This window comes from Rhea pennata, chromosome 14 (genome assembly GCF_028389875.1).
Source record: "Rhea pennata isolate bPtePen1 chromosome 14, bPtePen1.pri, whole genome shotgun sequence".
NCBI lineage: Eukaryota > Metazoa > Chordata > Aves > Rheiformes > Rheidae > Rhea > Rhea pennata.
The window spans coordinates 7,821,208-7,834,153 of NC_084676.1; positions in this window are offsets into that span (position 1 = coordinate 7,821,208).

Below are 12,946 nucleotides of genomic sequence, written 5' to 3' on the forward strand. Positions count from 1 at the left end.
GGGAGGGGCTGGCGGCCCCCGGCGGCGGCGCTGGCCGCGGGAGGGGCGGGGCCAGGACAAGCTCCTCCCCCATCCGCTTCCCGCGTCTCGGCGCGTGCGGAGCTCGAGGGGGGCGCCGCGCCGCGCCCGCTCGCCCTGAGGCGGGGCCGCCCCGCCCCGCCCCGCCCCGCCCCGCCCGACAGGGCGTTTCTCACGTAGATCCGTGCGCTCGTCCGCGCTGCCTGCCCCTCGTGCCGGCCGGGGCGGCCTGTCTACGTTGTTGTTCGTTGGGGAGCTAGGCGCTTGCTAGTGGGTCGCCTGGGCCGTTGCCCAGTGAGCTTTTACGTGCTTGCCACAGCTTTGTGCCAGGTGGTCAGGTCGGTGTAATTTCAACATGCTTGTCTGCGAAGTGCCCGTTTCTCACAGACTGGGAAATTCAGAGAAATTTAGCCATACAACAGCTCTCATCTACTGAAGGTGAAAGGTTTCAGACAGCAAATCGTTGTTGTTATGTAATGTTTTCCAGTCTCTCAGAAACAGTCATGTATTCAAGCCAGGTTAAGACTTAACAATAGGATCAATTTGGTTAATGTAAATAAAACTTGCTGCAATTTTGGTAATCTAGGCTTAAGACAGGCTGAGTTGGGTGTTAGTAGCTCAGGGAGTTAAGATTGAATAATAATGATGGCCTAGAGTTTCACCTGGTTTTGTCTTGTTAGTGTTGAGTGCTGCCACCTGCATAAAAGAGGGGGAAGTTTCAGCAACATGGAGAGAAAAGGAGGAGTACAAAGAGTATTCTTACTTGGGCTGACCAGAAAGAGAAGACTTATGTGGTTTGTGAGTCTCTTTTTCATGCTGTCCAAAAAGATTCTGCACTGAAATGACACTTGTGTTTGCTTGCTCTGAACAAAGATAGCATTTCCCTACAGAACTTGTTTTCCTGAACTGTTGTCAAATGTTTTCTTCTGCTACCTGCAGTGATATGGGATAATTTGTATTAATCCTTTTCCTTTATGTGTCCCTGCCTCTGTGCGAGTCACAGGGTCAGGCTGATGAGAAAGTACTTTAATCAGGCTGCTAGTTGCAGCACCTTGTATCAGAGCATGTCGTGCAGCTGCTGTACCTCTTCCCAGCTTGGCTCAGCCCGGTCGTGGGTGCTGGCGAGAGCGACCGCTATGGAGAGAGCTAGCGGCACTGTGTGCGCGCTGATTGCCCCACCACCAGCCTGTGGCTTCTGCCCTGCTATTCCCACTGATTTGGGGTAAAAGTTGCCTTTGTTACATGTCATGTGAAGGCAATTTTTGGAAGACAACAGAGAAGAAGAGATGTGAGGAAGAAGGGCCTCCTTTTCCTTTTTTGCTTTTTTTTTGCACTCACTCCCCAAAGAGGCGCTCCCTGTTGTGAGTCTCCTCTCCTGTGTGAAAGCTTGTGCTTTAAAAAGACTCATGCTTTGATCCATATAATATTTTTACTTTCTCTGAGTAAACTGTAAACCCCCGAGACACAGTACTCTTGGCTTTTGTTGTTCTTCCTGCTGTAGCATAAAGGGGATGTGAAGTGGAGTATGAGCCCTCATTCCACTGCTTTGGCATCTTTTCTAACAGAGTATCCCGAGAGAGAATAATCAAAGTAGAAAAGAGGAGAGAACAAAACAGGTATGAAAGTGGAAAAGAAATAGAATGGCAAGGAGCAACAGACAGAGAAAGAAGGAGGCAGGAAGGAGGAGAAGAGAAAAATAGAAAGCATACTGTGTTTGGGGAAAAAAAGGTAAATACAAAGAAAAGCTAAGAACTTTTTCTTATTATTTCAATCTGTGATATTCTGCTAAGCAGTCTGCTTCCAAATTATGTTTATTCCAGCTGTTTTGCAGTCTTACCTTCAAAAGTAAGAATCCTGTTTTTTAAGTGGGTAGAAAGTTAGGGCATGGTAGGTTTGAATGCAAGTGTTTCAGCATGGCTGCCATGCCAAAAGTACTTCTCAAAAGAAATTATGCTTACTTAGAAAAAGTTATCTGTTAGATGAGGCCCAAGGTGAAAGTCAGTTTTCATCAGAAGCCTCTAAGAGTTTTCAATGATGCTAGAAAAAGTGAAATGTGGAAAAAGAACAGAGTTCTTCACACAATTGAAGAATTTTACTAGCTACTTAATTCGATAATAAATTAACTGTTACAGTGTATAGTGAATAGAGACATCAATTCTGATGCTACATGTACTTACTGCTCAAGTGTTGAAATGTGTGTTTAACTGTTAGCCATATCCAGATCTATTACTGCTGGTATATTTTTCTTGGAGGAGTTATTTTCTAAATTGCAGCCAAGAGAAAAATTGTGCCTACTTATTGTAAGATTTATTCTGCCTCCCCATGAGAATGATGGTGGTGTTATGTCAAAAGCCTGACAGTTTGCCTTAAGAATTGCTATAGGAATTCAGCACAGATTTAATACGAATTAGGTGAGGAATATCTGCAAAGGCACAGAACTGGTATTTCTATTGTCTACAGACACAAAATTCCAGAGACTTGAAAGTTTCAAGTGATGTTCACTACTGTTTTGCCTGCACAAGGGAATGATTTGTGTGAAGTCTGCAACTTATTGGCTCTGATTGACACTGGGTAACTTATTTACTTTTTTTTTCTTTCTAGTCTGGAAAAAAAAAACTTTTAAATGTTTAATTCCCTTGTAGTTCAGAAGTCTTTTTCTCTCTTGAGCTGGTGCTGCCTGTAAAATTCTAAGGCGTGTAGATACTTAATTTCTTCACTGGTGATTTGTGATGCCTCAGTGTGGCAATGTTTTTAAGATTGTGAGAATTTTTGTGTAACTGAAATCTTGCAGTTGTTTAAAATGTGTTTGAGAGCATAAAGCGGAGCTAAACTTGATACAACAGAACAAAAACATCTACATGTCCAGTCTTTTGTGACAACTTTGTCAAATGGACTTGCTGCAGTGCGGTTGCAGCTTTACTGGAAACTGCATCCTGCTCTTTTTTTAGGAGATTTTAAGTCCTAATTGGAGGTGTGGCTGTGTGAGCCTAATAAAGCATGCACTTGGAGACTCCTGGAAGCGAGGATTTTCTGTTTCTCATGCTGAGATTGCCTGCTGTGACTGTGTAGGTGGAAGGGAAGCAAGCCTGAAACATTTCATTTCCAGCTGTGTTGCAGAATGCTGTTTCAAAAAAACTTTTCCTTCTTTGCTTTAAATCCTTTAAACTTCTTTTCTTTTCATTTTTTTTTGGGGGGGGGGGGCTCTTCTGTAATATCAATATCTAATATCTGTCTAGAAGAGGTAATTTAACAAATGTTGCATCAGAACTTTCCTGTGTGAAATTTCTGTGGCTCTCTTCAATGTCAGCTCATTCTGTTTACTTGTCACTGTAAGGTAGTGACGTTCACATAAAGTCTGTATCCTGTTTCTCCCCTTCCTGTGTCCTGTTTTGCATACTTGCAAACATAGAAGTAATTAATGTGTATTGTAATGTGGTGAGAAATAACACAGATGAACTAGCAGACTTTTTAACCATAGACCTAGATCTCCTTAGTCCTTAGCAGATTTAGCCAATGACATCCTAAGCTACCAATCAGTGTTGTTGCCAGCAGTTTTGCTATCTAGTGACATAGAGGATGATTCTATTGTGTGATTAAAAAAAAAAAAAAAAAAAAAAAAAAAAAAAACACACACCCCCAAACCCAACAACAAAACTGTATTCAAAATATTACTGTTTTATTAGTAAAGGAAACATTCCTGGAATAAAATCAGAGCTTGCAGCAGTATTAGTGGCTTTTTGGATAGTCAGTTAACCAAGAGTGAGACCCACCAGAGCAACAGTTAGCCTGAGCTGCTCTAAATATGGTGATCAAAAACCCTATTTTAAAAGCACCTAGCATATCCTCCCCTTTTCTTTGCTAATGACTGTCATCACCAATATTCATTTGTCTGTTTTCATATAAGGAAAGACCGATGGGGGCAGCTTTCCTTGGGTGGCCTGTGCAACTGTGTCCTTTTGAAGGAGCGGTAGTGTTAAATGGCTATTTCATGTGTCAGCCAGTTTTGTTGTCTTAAAGAACTTACTCAATGTATGTGTTAAGAGTTGTCTTTCAATTCAGTTCTAACTGCAGTAGAAGATGGTTGGAGCTGCCTGCAGGAACATTAGAGGGCAAGATTTCTCACCTGTTTATGTATTCATCTTTTTTTTTTCCTCCCTTTGTATCTGCTGATTGCTGCTGGGAGCTGCTTTGTATGTTGCTGATTTGTGGGATTCATTTACTTTCCTTATGACCTTTAAAAATATATTAAAGTTTGTTTTATTAGAAGGATCTTTGTGCTACGAAAGGGTAAATTCTAACAGAATGGGGGATTAGAAGGGTGAGACCTAGAAAGAAGCTTCGTTACAAATGTAGAGATTTTTAAAGAAAAACATATTTTTGCAGAGTAAGCACTTAGTTCTAGAAAGCTCAGTGGAAATCAGCAAGCGGTAACTGGTGGGAGCCCTGGGGTATAAAGGCAGAATGACAAAAATAACATCTTTCCCTCCCCTCTGCCCCCGAAGCACCATTTATTCACATATAATTTAACTGTTCTGTTTATGCTTGCTTTATGTTTAACTTTCTTCCTCAGACCTTTGCTAACTAGTAAAGTGAATGTATTTATAAATCACTGTTTTGACCCTCATTATAATAACCTTGATTAGTATCTTGATTAGACAAGAACAAGTATTGTTTTAAAAGTGAGGGTGGAAGCATCAATCCCAGATCTCATGCCACAGCCCTCTGGAAGAAAATGAATTGGCTTTCTTTGCTGTGAAACTCTTAACTGCAAATCAATCTGTTGCTAATGTATGAGATTCCTCTATAATTGCCCATGAATACAAACTCAAGTACTTTAAGTATTCACAAATGCAGAATGTCAGAAATAAAGATTATAGTAAACCAGATCTCATGAATATGTATATTTTTGTTGCTAGTAAATAATATGAGTTATCTAAATTAAAATTCAAAGTTATATATTGCAAAGGAAGTATTCTTTTTTTTTGAAGAGTTGGAAAAAATTTGCAGTAGTCTTCCTGCTATTACTATGCACAAAATAATCATCTGAAGCAAATTATACTACTTTTAAAACAAGCAACATAAAATAGCTTTTATTTTTTAAATTGCTGGTAAAAATAGACTGAGAACTCTAAAAGCAGTGGGCCATAGAACTGGTTAGAAGACCTTGAGAGCAACTAAAGACCTAGCTTTTTTGCATTCCTAGGATAATGGTTCTGGACAGAAGAGAGAAGCAACTCTAAGGAAAACCAGTTCATGTGAATTATGCAATCATGCAGGTTTTGATTAAAAACATTCCGTGTGTTTTTTAGGCACTTAAGATGTGGAAGCTCAAAGACTTCTTTGTTTTCAGAAGTTACCATCCCTGCTGCAGAGCTTAAGCTGTTGGTAGCCACTTTGGCAGCAACTGTGAGAAGTGGCCTGCTCTAAGCTGCTGGACTTTGCACTGAAGTGGCTGAAGTGAGTGTGCATATTCTATCTTCTCTGCACAGTCTGCTGAGAGGGTGGAAGATGCTTCAAAAGGGTGGCAATGAACAGGGTGTAGTGCTGGTAACTTAAATGTGTTGCGGTTGTTACCTGTTAACTCTGGCTGATAAAAGATGTTAGTCCTTCCAGATGTCTACCTAGCCTCTTTGGTATCGTGTCTGAGGCAAGAGCATCCAATATGCCCATGTGTTTGGTGTCCGAAGGTATGCTGATTCTACTTTATGCTACTATGCCACGCTGAAGAGAGTAGTAGTCTTGAGACTGCTGCAGGGGTAGCTGGTGATTTGTAGAAGCAGAGTGGATTCTATTTTGGATAGTTTTTCTATTTATTTTCCATTTAATCTGTATCTGTTTAATCCCTGTTGTCAGGGTCCTGAAGGGCACCAGTAGGCCTTAATTACCCTCCAGGACTCTCATTTAAGCTCAGTGCTGTGAGACAGGTAGGTCTGTGCTCAGCCTTCTCCCCTGCTTGTCCTGACTTGACCAGATGTCCCGGATTGACATTTGGCTTGCTATTCATCTGGCTATTGCTGGACTGTCAGGGGAGCCTGTTACTGTTAACCAGACCTGCTCTGCTTGCCTTGCTGCAGTGCTACAAGACTGCACCCGTGTCAGTGAGGTCTCTGCCCTCTCTGTGCTGTGGTCACCTTTAGCTCTGGCTTGGCTTCCCTCATGGACCAACCCTGTTCTTGCTGCTCCCTAGCACTTGAATCTTTACAAATCAATCCTTGTAACTTCTGTCTGATTCTGTAGAATTTCCTATGTACTTTTCACATCACACTATCCAGAAATGCCTTGTATTGAAAGGAAAAAAATCTCCATATGCTGAATTTACCATTGCTGTACAATGTGTCATCTTGTAAGTATCATCATTATAAATAGTGCTTCTTCCTAAAGAAGATTTTCATGAGGATTTCTTTGTATAATAGTACTCTTTTATTATATGGTTCTCTTATCATTCTGCTGTAGTTACATATATCACTTTTACAATTCCCCCTACATGTTTATATACACTTTAAAAAATGCTTCTTTAAGGATGCTTACCAAAATGCATAGGGATTCCTTTTATGTGAGTCTTCTTGAACAAAATAAAGAGCTTATAATAAACAGAGGACAGACCCAATAATTAATTCTGTTGTAGACTTGCTGTTATTTTAGTTTGAGGATTATTTTCTGTAGCTTTCTGTGGTAGAAATACTGTTCAGCGATGTATCACAAACCAATATTGACTTGCCTGGATGGTATTAGAAGGGACTGTAACTGCAGGATTGTTGCCTTAATCGGAGAAATGTGTTTATGCAGAGCATGAAACCTTGATAGTGGAAATACTTTCTCCTCCAACCCAGCCCTCAATTCCTTAGAAATAGGCTTGTGTATCTAAAGGAAGATGCATGTCATCATATTTTAAAGAGAACTACTGAAGTTAATGCTGTGTTTTTATACTTCATCATGCAATGTTTTATAAATATAGCATCAGAATTGATTTGATAAAACTTCTTAAAACAATTTTTGTTAGGGTTCAAGTAAATAAAAGATTGTTGTAGGAGCTAGAAAGATTTCTTTTCCCCCTTTTTGTGTGTTTTGTATACAGGTCAATAGAGTCTGCATGGGAGAATCAAAGTTTTGACTACTGTTACCTGTGTTTATGTTGTGCTAGCTCCCTCACTGTAGTAGTTATTAATAATTGGTTAGTATCACTTGCACATGAGAAAGAAAGGGAAATGAAAGGTAGGCGATGAAGCTTCCCAGCAAATGTGAGGCCGTGTAAGAGACACTTGCTTTGTCTGGTGTGAGTCCTTTACTGAGGCTCACCAGCTCAAATAAATCAGGGTAAAATATTTTGGTGGAATTTAAATATAAGAGCTTGTGAATACAGCTGGGGAGGTTAAGGAGAACTGTATCTAACCTTTTCAGCCTGTTTTTGAGCAAGGCTGTTCATGATTTTAGGACCAGCATAGGAATGGGAAAATTCTGATTCTGATTTCAAAGGCTTCATGTAAGCTCTGAGATCCAGATTTGTATGTCTTGCTCCTGCTGCCCTTAATGTAAAGTATTTAGATGTCCAAATTTTGTATGAGAAGAAAAGCCATGAGATCACGAGTGGCATAAACGAGGCCTGTTATTGATGTGTAAGGAGTGATTTGACTGAAAATGTAGTAAGAGGTGAAATGAATTTGTTCCTTGTGACTTTTTCTGTTGTCTTTCAGCCTTTTAACTGAGAGGATTCTGCAAACCAACAGGAAAGGTAACATGCTCTGCATTTCCTTGCTATGAATCATCTTGGGGAAGGTCACCTTGTGAGACTATTCGATATGGAGATTTTAACACTTTCCATACATATCAAAACTAGTAATAGTTCTAAAAGTTGTAATTAGCTCTTGCTTGACATTCGTAGTCGAACATCCATTCTATGCTTCCTTCTCTTCTCCCCACTTTGCATCCCTTTTTCTCAATGGAAAGAAAATTTAGAAGATGTCAAAAGGATAATTACTTCTTCAAACTGGGAACTATGCTTCTTTGTGTTCGGTTATAGCATGTAGCTGAAGCATGGCAGCTTCTTATCTGTGTGTGTGTAACATGGTAAAAGTGCTATACAGAAAAATGAGTGAGCTGTCTAGATTTTCTTGTGTTGCTTTAGTAACTTTTTCTACTCAGTGTGCAATTTTTCTTGCTGAGGTGAAGTAATAATGTCAAGTTGAAGGAGATTATATATAGGTTGGTGATGTACCTAATACTTTAAATTCATATGAAAATGAAAACATCCCCATAAAGTCGTTAGCACTTTGCTTTTAATGCTTATATTAGCCTGGATTTCCTGTCAGATTATTTAGCACCACATATCTTCCTTGGGTGAGCCCATTTCTCTTAAAGAAGCAGAGTTGTTTTGTGTTGTCCTGCTTTTAGAGAACAGCAAAAGAAACTTTGGGCTCCTTGGATAATAGAGCCCTAGTTGAATACAGGCCTAAGGAAATACTAGGTCTCTGTGTTAGGGTGCTTGTGAGTAATCTGTTACCTGGTTCAGGTGAACACTTTGGGCTAGTTCTGTACCCCCCCCTTTTTTTCCTTCCTCATCCTGGTTTGTTTTATTTGAATAGGAATTACTTAAAGAAAAACTTCTTAGGTGTTTTCTTTATTAATAGTTGTAAGTGAATGTATTAATAAGTGCATGTAGTGTTTAATATAAAGACTAAATATTTGAGGTAAAGAAATGCACCTTCCTCTAATTTGAGCTAGTAATTCTTAATCCATTTACTTCTACATTAAGAGGTATTTTTTTTTTGTTTTCCGTAAAAGATATAGAGACATTTATATTGCCAGATATATTTCTGATGATACTAGGCATGTATGTTCCGCTTGTTACTTCTAAGGCGGTATTAAAATTGCACGTCACAGCTTTTTGTAAGTAAAGATACCTGCTTTACTGCAGGGGCCAGTTACTGAATGAGACTAAGTCTGTGTGCCAAAGTTAATTCAGGACTTTTTCCTGCATATCAGATAATGCAAGTATTAGCAGTACATGGGAGTTCATGGGAAATGAGGCTATTTTGCCAAGAGAGGTTAGGGCAAAGATTGAATTTTAATTTAAAATCTCAGAGAAGTTTTTCTAGAGGAGTAGAAAGATTCCAACTCGAGACAAATTCCAAAAGCAGAGTGGCCCTTATTACTGCATACTTAGGTGAAGCTGCCAGGCTAAGCAGACTACTGCACATTTCACTGCCTTGACTACAGTATTAATGCACAGAAGCTAATGGCAATCCATTAACTTTATGCTGAGTTTAGAGAAAAGGTATGGGAGATGGATACTTAGATATGGTGTAAACTTGAAAAATGTCAGGAGTCCTGAGTTTTTCATAATTACATCTCCTCTGCCCTTAATTTTTAGCTAGGTATTTCCTTCCAATTTGAGAAGATTCAGGAATGCTTTTCTAAGAAGAGTAGAGTCAGCTGGATTTAGAACAGGAAGTAATTTACTTAATAGGTTAGGTAACTTGGGGATGGAGACTTCTATTTAATAGTAAGTTCACAAAGGTGAAAAAAATTTGTCTGGGAGAGGCAGTCTAGGGACAGTATCATTGTTTTGTTCATATAGAACTGTTTGAAATCCTTCAACTCATTCATTACAAAATGTGATATTTAATTTTGCTTTTTTTTTATTTTCAGACTAATTTTTTTTCAGTCAGTTTTCAGTGCAGTGTAGACACTGCGCAGTTGATCTAGGCTTACTGATAGTTACTGACTATTCTTGAACACCAGCTTACTCCAGCTTGAAATCATGGAAATGTGCAGTTTGCCTTCTTCATACACTAGCCCATAGGAGCTAGGAGCTCTTCTGTTCTGTGGCCCAGTATCTGTGCTGAGAGCCCTCAGCTCTCGGTAAAGTCAACTAGAATCAGATTTAGATTATGGTTGCTTTAGACCCAGAAACTCATAATAACAATGTAGAAAAGTGCATTATTGCTAAGTTAGCATTGCATTTATAATTTTGTGACTTGAGAACTCACTTGAAATAATTTCTCATACATTCACCATATTTTGACCTGTCCTGCATTTGCTGGTGTTTCCATTTTTTAAACCAAGTTTATCCAAGTTTTACTTGTTTTTGTTTTCAAGACAAATCTAATATGCCAAATAACTTCCTTCTTTTGTTAGCTATATTTGATTAGAAAGCCAAACAGTACTTCTCAGTAGGAGGAATGGTTTACAATTGGTGACGTAGTTAACTGTTAGTTTTTTGAATATGATGGATTGTAACTGAGATGCTGATTAGATTGGAATCCGAAATTATGATGGCTGGTTGTATATATGGTGAGACAGTAATATAGCAAATTGAATTTTGTTTGAGGTTTTAAGTAGTCACAAACTGTCAGTGCTCATACTCAAAAAACACCATTCCAGTTCAGCGAACCAGGATTGTCCGTTTGAACAAGCAAATGTTTGGGACATGACTACAACTGTGAGCAATTTTTGGAAAGGGTGATTGAGTATTGTCATTCCTTGTTACCTAAAGCTTTCAGAGTTAGCCTGTAGTCAACTTCCTTTTTGTATTAGGTCTGAAAGCAGTTAAGGTGAAATCTATTACAGGATGAACTGGAATTTAATTGGTTAAAGCGTGGAGTACCTTTCATATGAGGCTGAATAGATAAACTCTGTGGTTTGAAAAGAAACAAAAAGGCTTTAATAGTCCCTAAAAACATGACAGGCCTGAAGAATATGCTTGAGGAACATCTCTCATTGAACAAAAGGAAATACTCTGTAACTAGTGAAAATTTGAATTGTGGAACTTGCTGACGCCTTGACATGCGTGTTTGAGAATGTGGAATAGTTTTTTCCCCAGGCTTGCTAGTGTGATTTTCTTTTGTGAACTGTAAAAGAATCCAATTAATTTTAGTGTTAAAGAAGCCCTGGAAGTTCTGCCTTTTAGGAATTCGTAATGTATTCCCTTTTCACCTGAACAGAAAAGATGTCCTCAGAACATTTCTGAAGATGAAAAAAACATTTTAGAAATCTTATCTGAAAAGTAGTGACATAATATTTCTTTAAAATATTTCATTTAAAGCTGTTGTGCTCTATTGCCACGTCACAGTTGTGTAGGCAGGTACCTTGTGCCTTCATTCGTACCTTTAACCAGATTCTTGAATAGACAGGGAATACACTCCCTTCATTTGTTGTTGTTTAGTAACTTTGACAAATCACATGTGGGTCTGAGCTTAGACTCAAGGAACAATGACATACTTTCTGCAGCCTTTGTGTGGGAGTGTAAAATTTAGGAAACCCAGTTATGAAGTGAGTTCAAACTTCAGTAATTCCATCAGTTCAAAAACGACTGAGCGACCTGGTCTGAAATTCTTATGTTTTCATAGAAGAAGGTTGAAATAAGTTTACAAGAAAGAAAAAAAACCCTACAACTTAAACTTCTTGACTTCTTCTGTTCTCAGTACCAGGGAAAGATCTTACACGTACGGTAGAGGTTATTTTTGTGGATAATTTTGTCTATATGTATTTCATATAAAGTTTTTCAAAAGGATGAATGACAGTCCATTTACGAGGATGAAACATTTCCATCTGTTCAAAACTGGGCCCAAATCTAATCAATTATGTGGTGCTATAGTTGCACTATCAAATTTGCAGTTGCTGAGACTTGTTAGATAAACTTGGTGTGTATCTAAACTGCAGCCGTAATCCCAAACTGCCACAATTGATTGAAAGCAGGTGATTTAAAGATGCATTTAGGACTTACTAGTGCAAATGTGATAGGTCAAAGATGTAAAAGAAGAGGGAGAGAAGGTTCAGGTTGCATGAACGCTCACTGTGAGTAGAAGTGGACAATCTCTTTCCCTGGGATGTTTTGGAGAAATGAAATGGGACCAAGGCAGACAGCATATTAACTGTATATAGCAAAGACTAATGAGATGGGGACTGAGTGACTGTCTCCTCCAGTGGTTTACTGTTGTAATGGCAAGATTACTGAATAGCTCAGTGTAAAGCTTCAGCAATGTCTGACATTACACATACAATTCTACTATGTATCAGTGAAGTTATGTGCTTTTATATGTACTTTAACATGAGTCTTCCTTACAGCTCTGTAAAACTTCAGTAAAAATTATCTTCCCTTTCCTACCCTCAGCATTTGGTTATATTTCTGACAAAAAGATTTATATAAAATTTAAAGTATGAAATAATTAATTCAGAAGCTTTTTATGAAGAAATCCACTTTTAAATAAATCCCAAATCAATGCTAACTGAGACTTAATGAGAACTCAAAGCATAAGCAAATCATTCTCAACCATTTTTGGAAGCAATATCTGGGGATCTTCTGCTCTATGTGTGGTTGATAAGCCTAAAGAGATGGAGCAGACATTTATTCTTGCTCTGTGGGCTACAGATCATTGGTGGATCGTGTAGTAATTGGAAATAAGCAAAAGTACACAGTAAAAAAAAAAAAAAAAAAAGCTAAGAGAGGTAACTGGCTGAGGGTGAATACACACTTTCCCCTCCTCTAATGAAAAAAACAACACTGTTTAGGGGAATTTATATTTATTAATTTTTGTCCCTTAAAGATAAGGTGCTCTATCTGGAGGAAAAAAAAATAAAATGATGGGTTAGATTTCCCACTTTCACTTGCCTCCTAACTTTTCAGCTGATTCTCCTCCCAGCGCACTCGGATCTGATCCGGATGTTAACTTTTTGTTTTCTCAATAATGAGTTGGCTTCAATACAGAGTAAAATTTCTAACTTAAGCTTTTTCCTCTCTCTATCTAACCTTAACAGCCATTAACTCAGATTTAGTTGTGAATGAACTCTGTGAAGAAGTTACTTTAAGCTTTTTGATTGGGAAGTATAACTTCCTCCATGGCAAGTTTGGACAGAAAACAAGTTTAGCTGAATCTCATCCCCATACCCCCTTGAAATCATTAGATTAAAGTGCCTGTAGAACAGTATCTTT